Source organism: Tympanuchus pallidicinctus, unplaced genomic scaffold, assembly GCF_026119805.1.
Source record: "Tympanuchus pallidicinctus isolate F22 unplaced genomic scaffold, pur_lepc_1.0 scaffold75, whole genome shotgun sequence".
Lineage (NCBI taxonomy): Eukaryota > Metazoa > Chordata > Aves > Galliformes > Phasianidae > Tympanuchus > Tympanuchus pallidicinctus.
Window position 1 is genome coordinate 8,771 of NW_026294797.1, and position 10,755 is coordinate 19,525.

The 10,755-nt window shown below is 45.3% G+C and overlaps 1 long non-coding RNA gene across 2 annotated transcripts; it reads right to left on the reverse strand.

Moving 5' to 3' along the window:
* Positions 1–3,654: 3,654 nt before the first annotated feature.
* Positions 3,655–10,342, reverse strand: LOC128072943 (uncharacterized). 2 transcript variants are annotated; one of them, XR_008202534.1, is made up of 6 exons: positions 10,108–10,342; positions 8,358–8,459; positions 6,337–6,468; positions 6,138–6,248; positions 3,877–5,809; positions 3,655–3,762 (listed from the first exon to the last, which is right to left on the reverse strand). It is a non-coding gene; the product is annotated as an uncharacterized LOC128072943 (long non-coding RNA). The 2 variants fall into 2 exon arrangements; XR_008202533.1 differs by having other exon boundaries at positions 6,138–6,468.
* Between the last annotated feature and the right edge of the window lie 413 nt (positions 10,343–10,755).

Below are 10,755 nucleotides of genomic sequence, written 5' to 3' on the forward strand. Positions count from 1 at the left end.
ATAGACCTGGATCAGGTCCCCTCTCAGTCTCCTTTTCTCAAGGCTGAACAGACCCAGTTCACTCAGCCTTTCCTCATAGCAGAGATGCTCCAGGCCCCTCACCATCTTTGTGGCCCTCCGCCGGACTCTTTCCAAGAGATCCCTGTCTGTTTTGTACTGGGGAGCCCAGAACTGGACGCAGAGCTCCAGATGAGGCCTCAGCAGGGCAGAGCAGAGGAGGAGGATCACCTCCCTCAACCTGCTGGCCATGCTCTTTGCAATGCACCCCACTTGGCCTTGGCCACAAGGGCACACTGCGGGCTCATGGCCGACCTGTCGTCCACCAGGACACCCAGGTCCCTCCGCAGAGCTCCTCTCCAGCAGCTCATCCCCCAGCCTGTACCGGTATCTGGTACAGTAGTAGGTAGCAGCATCTTGTGCAGTGAGTCTGCCCACTGTCAGGGTGCACTGGGATTTGGCGAGGTCCTTCTCGATGCTGAATTTCCCCTCATCGGACTCATTCTCAAGGAGCAGCCTGGTTGCCATGTAGGCAGTGCTCTTGGGAGCTGCCCCAGGCCTCCTGCAGTACCAGTCAATGAACAAAACAATATCCAAGGGAGTCTCTAGAGCAAGGTCTAGATCCCAGGACAACAGCTGATCGTTTTCTGATGAAGTGCTCGCCATCCATAACCTTCAGATTTTTATTAACCTTGCTGTTGGTTTCCTGCCTTAATGGCAAAACAATCAGAAGTGAAAGCCTAGTTCTGTTGGAAAAAATGCACGTGGTTTGGTGGAGGGGGGAAATATGTAAGTTGAATTTGTAGCTGTCCAATGAGCTGGAAGATGAGCAGGAGTGCTGTGCTGGCCTCAGTCCTGCCCAGTGCTGCGTCAGGGCATCCAGGCACCAGGAGCTTGGAGGAAGTTGGACTGCTGCAGTGCGGGTTCAGGTTTTCCTGCTCTGTCTGCAAGCTGGGTGGCGAGCAACTGCTTGTGCATCACTTGTTATATGCATTTGTATGCATATAGTCATAACTATAATTCTTTGTATACATGTAGTCACAACTATAACTCTTTTCTCTATCTTAGTAAATAGTTTCATCTCAAGCCACGAGTTCTAGTTTGTGGTTGTGTTTTTTTTTCCAGTTCTCTCCCTCATCCCACTGGGAAGGGGTGGTGCTTAGCCACAGGCTGTGTTAAACCACTGTGCCGTGTTTGGAAAGTGACGGGGGAGAGAAGTGGTGAGGACACAGCAGCTAGAGACCCTGTGCTTGGACATCAGTGCCCCGCTGGGTCTGGAAGCCTGATGTTCCTCTGCTGCTGCTGCTCCTCAGGAGACAGAAGCAGTGCTCCCAGCAATAAGTGCTCTGGGACTGAAAGAGCAAGAGGAGGCAGGTTCCCAAGGCCTCTGATACAACCATGAGATTTACCAGCTGCTGATGCTTCAGGCCTCTTTGAAGGTTTCAGGTTTTGACAGCGAGAGAAAGGGGACACACAGGCACACACAGGTGCTGAGAGGGGCACGACATGCCGTGTCATCATGGCACGAAACCTAAGGAGTCCATGAAACCTACATAAGCACATCCCTACACCCACCTTTACCTCCTTTTCTGTTTTGAGGACACTCACAGGGACTGGCTTGTTGGCTGCAGGCATTCAGCGTGAAAAGGCTGCTAACGCTCATTTAGTTCTGGTGTTCTAGCTGAAAGTCAAATACCACAGCACTGTGAATGCAGGGCAACAGCACTTATCCCAGTGAGGCCAGAGCTAAGCACAGGTAAGTGAACAGAGAGAGATGGAGGCAGAGGATCATAGAATCACAGAAAGGTTGAAAGGGACCTCGAGGATCATCAAGCTCCAGCCCCCCTGCCACAGGCAGGGCCAGCAACCTCCATATCTCATACTAGACCAGGCTGCAAACAGGAGCAGATATGTAACAAAATTGTCAGGGATGTTGGCTTAATAGGATCAAAGTAGTGCCAAGGAGCTAGAGCATGAGACCACTTAAAGGTTTTTAAATCTTCTCATTTTTAGCAGTTTGTTTATTTAAACAAGATGAACTAGAAAGTTGTTTTAAACAGAGGTAGCATGGAGAATTACTTTCTTTCTTAACACTGTCTTTTTGAATTGAAGTAACCAAATATCTCATTACATGGTACAGATTTTCCAAGAGCAGCTGCTCGAGTTTGATCCATATTGTAAGTTTTAACACGCGTGAAACACAGAGATGTGTTGCAGCAGTGAGTTAGAGAACAGCTTGGTAATGAGCTGCTCTGTCTTCATTTGCCAGCATGCTGAAGTAGCCAGTTGCTGTGTACATAAGACTCATTTCATTTGCCCTGTGTGTCTGCAGCTGTGAGCCAACTTTAGATACTGAGAGGTCATTGCAAAAAAAATCGTATCTGAAGAGTGAATCGGATGCTATCTCCAATCCCATGAACACAAATTCCAGTGTCTGCCACCCTCTGCTGGAGAAAAGGAGTAAACTTTTTGAGCAGCTGTGTAAGGAGTGCGGGCAGATGAGCCCTGGGCTATTAGGACCAGCAGTGCCCAGCAGTGTAGATGCGTGCCTTGCTTGAGCGCACGGCAGATGCTGGCCTTGCACAATGGTGCTTCAGCACACACCCACCAGGATGGAGCAGCTTGATGCTCTCTGGCACACATGAGCCTCTGCCTCCTGCAGGCCGTATTTCCGATGGCTGCATGCTGCTTTGCTCTGCTCTGTATTCATTGCCTGTGGCTGGGCAGAAGTCCTGTCTGTGCATGGAGTGGTACTTCCATTATTTTCTAAGCATTTCCTCTCAGCAAAATTTCTGTTAACTGCTTCTGAGCACACTGTGCTACGAAGCACAGTCCCCTTTGGACTAGCAGCTTTGCTAGAATAATGTTAATTATGAAGTCTTCCTGTCGATTGACAGGAGGAAAGTTTGGGAAGTGCTGTGGTTTTCCCCATGTGGTGCTGATGGGTCAGAGTGAAGACATCATGCAAGAGTAACACAGGTGTGTCTGAAATGTTGCTGGAGGCAGCTGCATGCAAAGACAGCATCAGAGCTGAAATCAGTGGGTGCAGATCTGAGAGAGGAATGCTTGAGAAGTGGCTATCTGATCATGTATCTGTGCATTTGGTTTGAAACCATTGCCCACTTTGTATTCTCTGATTCTAGACATGGACTGAGACCACATTACCTCCAATTCCTCCCCCTGAAAGACGAACAAGCTTTGCTCTCACAAAGCAGCTGGCTTCAGCCCCACGGGCTGCCTGCAATCTCCGATCTGCAGCAAACATTCTGCTGCCAGAGGACACAGCAGAGCCAGCTCTACTCATTGCAGCAGATAGAAAAACATCTCCGCGCTCTTTTGCACTGTTTTCAGAAATGTTAGCTAGCCTAACTACTTTTTGTAGACAGGAATTGGCTTATCCAATGGTGAGTCATCACCTGTGACTGTTTCAAATAAAGAAGATCTTTTAGATCTATTTTGCAAACTGACAATAAAATCCTATTTGAGCTTTTGTACAGTGGAATGGCTGCTTGTGCTCTGCCTGCCCAGTCCCGCAAACTGCACCTACACCCACCACCTCATCCACTTACCTTACCATCATAGCAACATTGTTCAGTGTTTCTTCCTCCAGTCAGAAAGGTACTTCAACACGTTCATTAAGCAGGAGCTTAACGAGACTGTGATTTACTTTGTGTTCTCCTGGTGCTAGGGCATCAGTAAGCAGAGCACCGTGCAAACAAGTCCCCCGCAGTTCGAGCAGGATGGCGCCCACAGCAGCTTTGTCTCCTGGAGGCAGGGACAGATGCATCCAGGTGTGAGGTAGGGGAGGGGTGGAACAAGGGGCGGGGGGAGGGAGAGGAGGAGGAGGACTGGGACAAACGTGCCATTCATCTTGCACACCTTCCATTATTCGTGAAAGGCTGCAAACTGGAGAGACAAGCTGCAGGTACACAATTGATCAGTTTGCTCTCATGAAACGCTCCTCCATCTTCAGTTACTCTGTCTCACTTCCACGGCCACAGCATCCATAGCCCAGAGGATCGGGACATCGGGGCCCTAAATACTCTGAGTGTTCATTCAGTGCAGAAATAGAAATGATAGCTGCTGTAGGTTAGCAGTGTGTGCTGCCCTAGGCAGAAATAAGTCTCTAGAGAAATCAAGACACAACGGCTATTGCTTCACAATCAACTGGAAAGCATAAAATCTGGTAATTCACCAAGTGCAGTATAGTGTGTTAAACAGAGAAGTGCAGGAGTGGGAAACAGTTCTGGGCTGATCCAGCTCTGGGGAGGAGGGCATCACTTGAACGTAACAGCAACAAACCAACAAACAAAAGAATAAAATACAAAAATTTGCCTTGCTTGCAAACAGAACGGAGCAGAGCGATGGAGAATTTTCTTTTCACACAAGATCAATGGACGAGCAAGAGACAAATAAGAGGCAGCAGCCTGAGTGACAGCTGGGCACAGACAAGTTCCCCTGCTGCTGCTGGTGGCCAGAGCCCATTTCCAGGAGGCGCAGCCAGGAGATGTGCTGAGCTGGGAGTCAGACCTGCTGGAACCTGGGGGTTGAAAGCAAGAGTTGAGATGGTGCACCAGCTGTGCTGTGCTTCTCTGGGAAAAGAGGCATGAAATTAAAGTTAGGTTCCCCAGTAGAACACAGGAAGCACGTGAAATTCATTGCAACACAACTTCAAAAGCATCACAGATGAAACGTCTGTGGATCACAGGTTTATTTTTAATGACACAGCACTGGAAAACAGAAGTTACAGGTGACTTTTTGATACAGCATACATTATGTACCTTAATTTAAAAGGATCTGTAAGGTGCGCTGCATAAATATTATTGTGAAAAGATGTTTATTTCTCAGAGATTAACTCTGTCGTGTTTTTTTTTATTCAGCCAACTAAATAAAAAAGTATAGATGAGCATCATAACAGTTCCCCTTCCAGATTACCTCACTGTAACTACTGCAGCCGGAAGAGGAAACCGAGCCATGCCTTCTCAAAGGTTCAGCAGCTTTGAAAACGATGCCATTCATCATCTCAGAATGAAAACCTCACCTCACTCACACGGACGCTGTGCAGTGCTTTGGCAATGGAGCAGCTGGTTCTGCTTTGGAACAAAACTGTTGTCTGGAATGCCAGACAGTGGGAGAGCAATGCATGCCCTGATGGCACTGCACAGCCACAGCACTGCATGACATTGCTGAGATGCACACATACCCACATGCACCTGCAGACACACATCCAAGTAACACTGGAAAACATTGCAGCAGCTAATGATATTTTTTAAACAAGTGAAACTTGTAATAGTTTGACCTCATTACTACAGGATTACTAATTAAGTTTTCTGCAGTGCAACTCAATACGATGCACTGAGTGCAGATAAGTTCAGGTTTTGCTACCAAGGAGGCTAATTTTGGATTTCATGGGAAAGGACCAAACACAGGATCACCACAGCTCTGGCAAAGCACAAACAAACCTGTTGCCACGTGCATGTGAACAAATGAGGACATTTCTGTTTGTATTTGATTTTTTTTCACACACTGCTTCAGAAATGGCTAGCTTAACTGCTTGCACTCATGCTCATTTTGATACGCTTCAACAAGCAACCAATCTGTAAACCATTAACAGCCTGAACTACAAAAAAAGGGGGCTCCTGTGTTTCAAGGAGGTGAAGAACCCACTGACTGAGCTTCAAACCACATTCGTGTGCCTGTGAGAAGAACTGTTCCAGATGGCGTGTGAAGTTCTCTGGGAAAAGTCCTTTATAACCATTTGCATCTCTGTGCTGAAGCCACTCAGATTCCTTAATGCCTGTCAAGCAGCCTCCTGAAAGAGAAAAGACAGAGCATCTTCAGGGTCAGCTCTCTCCCATTCCTTTCTGCTGACTCCAGGCCCAGAGAAGTTTTAAAGGCTAAAAGCAGTGGTGATTTGTTACACAGCATACTCTGATTTTGCACAGACTGTTTTCTCTGTTCTGCCATGGTTTGGTGAGACTGTGAGCACATTAGATGGCCTTTATCCCACCTAACCTCCAACTGAACTGAACATTGGATGATCAGCCTCTGGAGTCATCCAGCGTCACAGCAAACCTGCATTTGTGCAAATGCACATGGAGATGTTTTCAAAGTTCTCACAGCAATATTGGGATACTGACACAGGAAGAGCACAGCAGTGTGCTAGAATCATTATAGAATGCCACAGATGAGGGGGAAAAATCCATGTTTTCATCTGATTATTTTTTTCTGAGAGTTCTTTTCTCTCATCCCTGTATTGACAGTCAGAAGAAATAACAGTTCTTGTTTTCTCTGCCATCACAATCGCTAGAAACTAAAAGTCAGTTGATACTCAACAACCTTTTCCAGAAATTCCTGGAAGCTTCAGCCTAAGCCAGATCTTGGCATGCAATGCTGCAATCCAAATCCATCAATCCAAAGGAAGATTTCTTACTGGAAAGTGCTGGTTCTCCTAGGTGCTATCCATTTCACCTGGAATAAAACCCATGCAGTATTTTTGCAGTGATCAGCCTATTTTCACCTCACCACATGGCTAACTCTGTGCTTTGTTCCTTTTAAGAACAGGAGTCAGAGTAAAGTGATGATTAGCAGGCAATTTCTAATGCTGATTCATTATTATTCTACAGAAAGTATGAAGAGAGATGGAGTAACTGGCAGCACGTTTTTGAAGTCACCTTTTGGAAAACCTGAGGTGGGGGAACTGAAGTTTTCTACCATGGACAGAGTAGATTCTGCTCAGGACTGAAGCTGTAATGGATGATGACTTCAACTCAATAATTACAGATAAAAGTTGGAGTCACTGGCTGGGATGAGTTGGCTTTGCACAGGGAGCACAGGCTGACAGCACCAGCTATCTCAGAATGATGGTCTTAGATCAATTTTGCAGGAGAAGAAAGAACCAAGATCAAATACTCTCTGAAATCAACAAATTATCTGGTAAGAGAGAAAAATTGAGTTCTAGGTGATGTGAAACACAAAGGGCAAATATGCACTGAGTAATAAAGATATGAGCAGAATGATCTCAGCAACACGAATACATGGGGCTTCATTTTCTCCATCACTGCACACGATTCACTCCAATGAACGCTAATGGGATTTGGATGCACACCACAAGAGAAAAACAATCAATGGATTCACCAAGGGAAAGTTATATAGATTTAATACAAAACATGATAAGAAAAAATAACTGAGGACAGCCTATTTTTATATCCTTAGAGTAGATCCTGCAAATACTGACAATGAACTCAGCTGAACAGCCCAAGAGGTGAGACGCAGCACAGTTTGAGTAAGCATAAGAGGATCTGTCCCTACAAAATAACAAAGTGTCCCAGTGAAAAGGAAAATAAAATAATCTTTTATTCAGAAACAACAATAAAAAAGAATCAAAAACCAAAGCAATTACTTGTCTCTTGTATTAAGAGAGAGTTCAGCTTAGATAACAAACAGTCTCTGGCTCTCCAAACACGCGCTGACAGCATTTGGGCATGTTTGAAGAACTGCTCTTCATTCGGAGCAGAGACCTGGCTGTCTCACTGTGCAGGTCCAGAGCCCAACCTCCCAGCCCCCAGTTCAATGGGATGCTTTTCATCAACGCTTTCTGCCACTGCAGCCACAAAGTGGCTCGTACGAATTGTACAAGATGGGCTGCTCTTAAAGAGGAGGTAAAAAATTCATTCACTTGACTGCAAATCAACATAACGTGTGGAATCAAATCGTTTAAAAATTAACCTGAAACACACTGTTAAAACAAAATAAAGCATCTTAAATGACACTGAACTGTTGGGTTCTTGCACCAAAGACAAAGCGATTGCTGGTGCAGCTCAGGAGCACAGCTGTGAGGCTCAGGTCCCAAGAGGCACACAGGACATGCAGGAACACCTCTGTGCCATTGGGCTGCAGGACAGAACTGTTGGTGTGCAGTCTCAGTGCTCTCTCTGGGCAAACGCATATTTCTCCTGATCTCCATGTAAAACTCTGAACGTGTGGGGAAATACAGTCAGTTCTGACCCAGTGTTACAACAACATGATAGCAGGATGCACAATTTGTAAGCCGTCTTCTGTATTCAGCCTGTGCCTGTATGTAAGCCTGTATAAAATTCACTACAAAGCAACATAAAAGTGCCCTAGAAAAATGGACTGAAGTTGGATCCTGCTGGCAGTACATACCTGGGACTTCAGCTTAGTTAGCTGTGCTGCTTGGTCACAAATCAAACCAAGTACAGGGCAAAATAAGAATGCTGGTGTTTTCTAACAGTAAAGATGTTTTGAACCAACATTTCAAATTAACTCTAAAGAGTGAGAAGGAAACTGAGACAAAAGGAAACATTAGCAAAAGAAATAAGTAATCATGTTGTTGTTACCTGATCAGCTGTGGTCTCAGAAGGAATTACTAGTGCAATATCCCCTCCATTCAAATTAAGCTGGTCACCGTTAGCTGCCTCAAAATCATGCAGAACTTCAACCTAAAGGAAATACCAAATGTACAGAAATGATCAAAACAGAGACACTGTGAAAAAAGAAAAATGTACTCTTTCACTTCTTTCTTTATGGAAATATATGGCCATAGACACGTACATTCAAGCTGTTCATGTCCACATCAAAGTTTCTAATCACAGTTTATATAACAGGTACAGCTTCAGTAAATCTTCCTGAAACTACTGAAAGAAACCAAACCTCCTTTCCCAAGGTTGCAGAATCCCACAGGTGCTGCCTCTTGGACAAGTCCTGTTACATTATTCCTACCGTGCAAGGAACTTGCCTTCATTTCCCACTATCATGCCTAGACCTGAGGAGAGGGATGGCAGGATTTTGCCAATAAGCTTGGAGAAGAATCTCCAAGGTAAGGGTCTCCAAAGTAAGGGTCACTTCAGACCCTTCCTTATGCTGTCTGCTGGATACTGTGATTGATGGAAACATCCCTGGAAATTAGAGGGAGAGGTACAGCACCAGTTTCAGTACAAGACAAAAGAAGTGAGTAATGGGAACCACAGCTCCTGTTTGTCCTGGAAAGAACTCCCATTCACTGGCAGATAGGAATGCCAAAAACATCTCTCTGTCAAAGAGGTGATCATTAAAACATTTGTGGGGTTAGCACACTGTCCTGAACAGACCATTGTAACTAAATAGCTCTTCCTCCTGAAGAGAGGCACTATCCTAGTTTTCTCAAAGCACAGACAGTTCCGTGGTCACTGCAATAATGAAACAATACAGCATCGAGAACCAGATGGCAGTCATGTATTCTGCTGCTCCTTACTTACGTTTGACTCAAGGAAGCGTGACAAAAAACAAAAGATGAACAACAGATGAGCAGGTCTGCACCAAAACTGCACAATACCGGTCACTCTAACCTTAATGCCATTCTCACTGTTTGCTGAAAATCTTGACCAGTGACCTTGGATCAGAAGGAATGGCATATTTATGGAGTGCTATGGGACTAACTAGTCTGAAGTATGCAAACGATAGCAGGAAGCACATAAAGTTCATCTAGCCTCAAGGAGCGTTTCTCCTGCTCACTGATTCTGAAGTGAAGGAACCTTGTGAACCAGGAATCTCTGTGGCTCTTACCAGCCAAGGAGAGGATTTCCCTGCAGCTTCATTAAGCTCTTCTGTCTGAATACCCTAACAGTTCGTAGGGACAGCAATACTAAGGACATGAAAGGACACTTCAACTTCATTACAGTGAATTGTTCAAGTCCCACAGATTTCAATAGGGCTGGAACTTCCTCTACAAATTCTCAGGCCAGAAAAACGCCTTTTTGGTACTGTTAGCAAACGATCCTATGGTACTGCTGACTAAATCCCTGGCAGTGGAATTTTACTTAAAAGATTCACTGTCAGTACTGATTTGGCAAGATGAAAGGAGACCTCTAATGATTCTTACAGCTACAGAGGGATATAAACAACAAAATCCAAGTGCAGAAAATGTTTCTCAAAATTCACGTATGGAGATGAAACAACCAAAGGCTGGGTGAGTGCATGTGCATGCAAGCATGTGGCTGTGAAACCAGGCATCCTTTGGCCTCAGTAAACCATCATAATGACTCAATTTTCAGACACATCCACAGAAGCTAGATGTGAAAAGATGTCTAAAAGAACAACAAACCGGCAGACCTTAAAGAGAAAGCCCAGTGGCATGTCAGAAGCTGTGCCTCCTGCTGACGCAGGCTGATCTTGAGAAGGTCTGCATTTCTTCAGTTGGTTCCTGCTCACTTCCAACTTGGCAAGTTTCACCGTCAGTGCCTGAGTGCCCATCTCTGCTGCAGCATCTTCGGACTCATTCATCATGACATCATGTTCTTCTCCTTCCCCTGCGTTGTTCGATGCTGGCTCCATTACTACCGAAGGGTAGTAATTTCATTTCTTTCCTAGAAAAGAAATAAAATACAACAAAAGCACCACAAGAGTATTTCCTGCTTTATTTCAAGTTGAAAAACATGTTTCTTTACTTCTGCTGCAGGTGGGATTCTTACCTCAAGATAGAGAACAATAATTGTGCAGAAAAGTAAAAGTTCTAAGAGCTTAGAGGAACACAAGGTGAAAAGCAGAAGTGACCTGGACCTCTTTCAGGGCTGTCCCAGTGTCTGTGTGAAATCCATCACACAGCAGAGCACCTTCAGGACTGAGGGAGGTTGTTGCCAAGAGCCATGGGACATATTACTGTACAAGACTTACTATGGGATGTTTAAGGGAGAAACCAAAAGCAGTGGGTGGGTTGAGGCGATCTGGGGAGGAACAAGTGTGGGACAACAAAGGCACAGG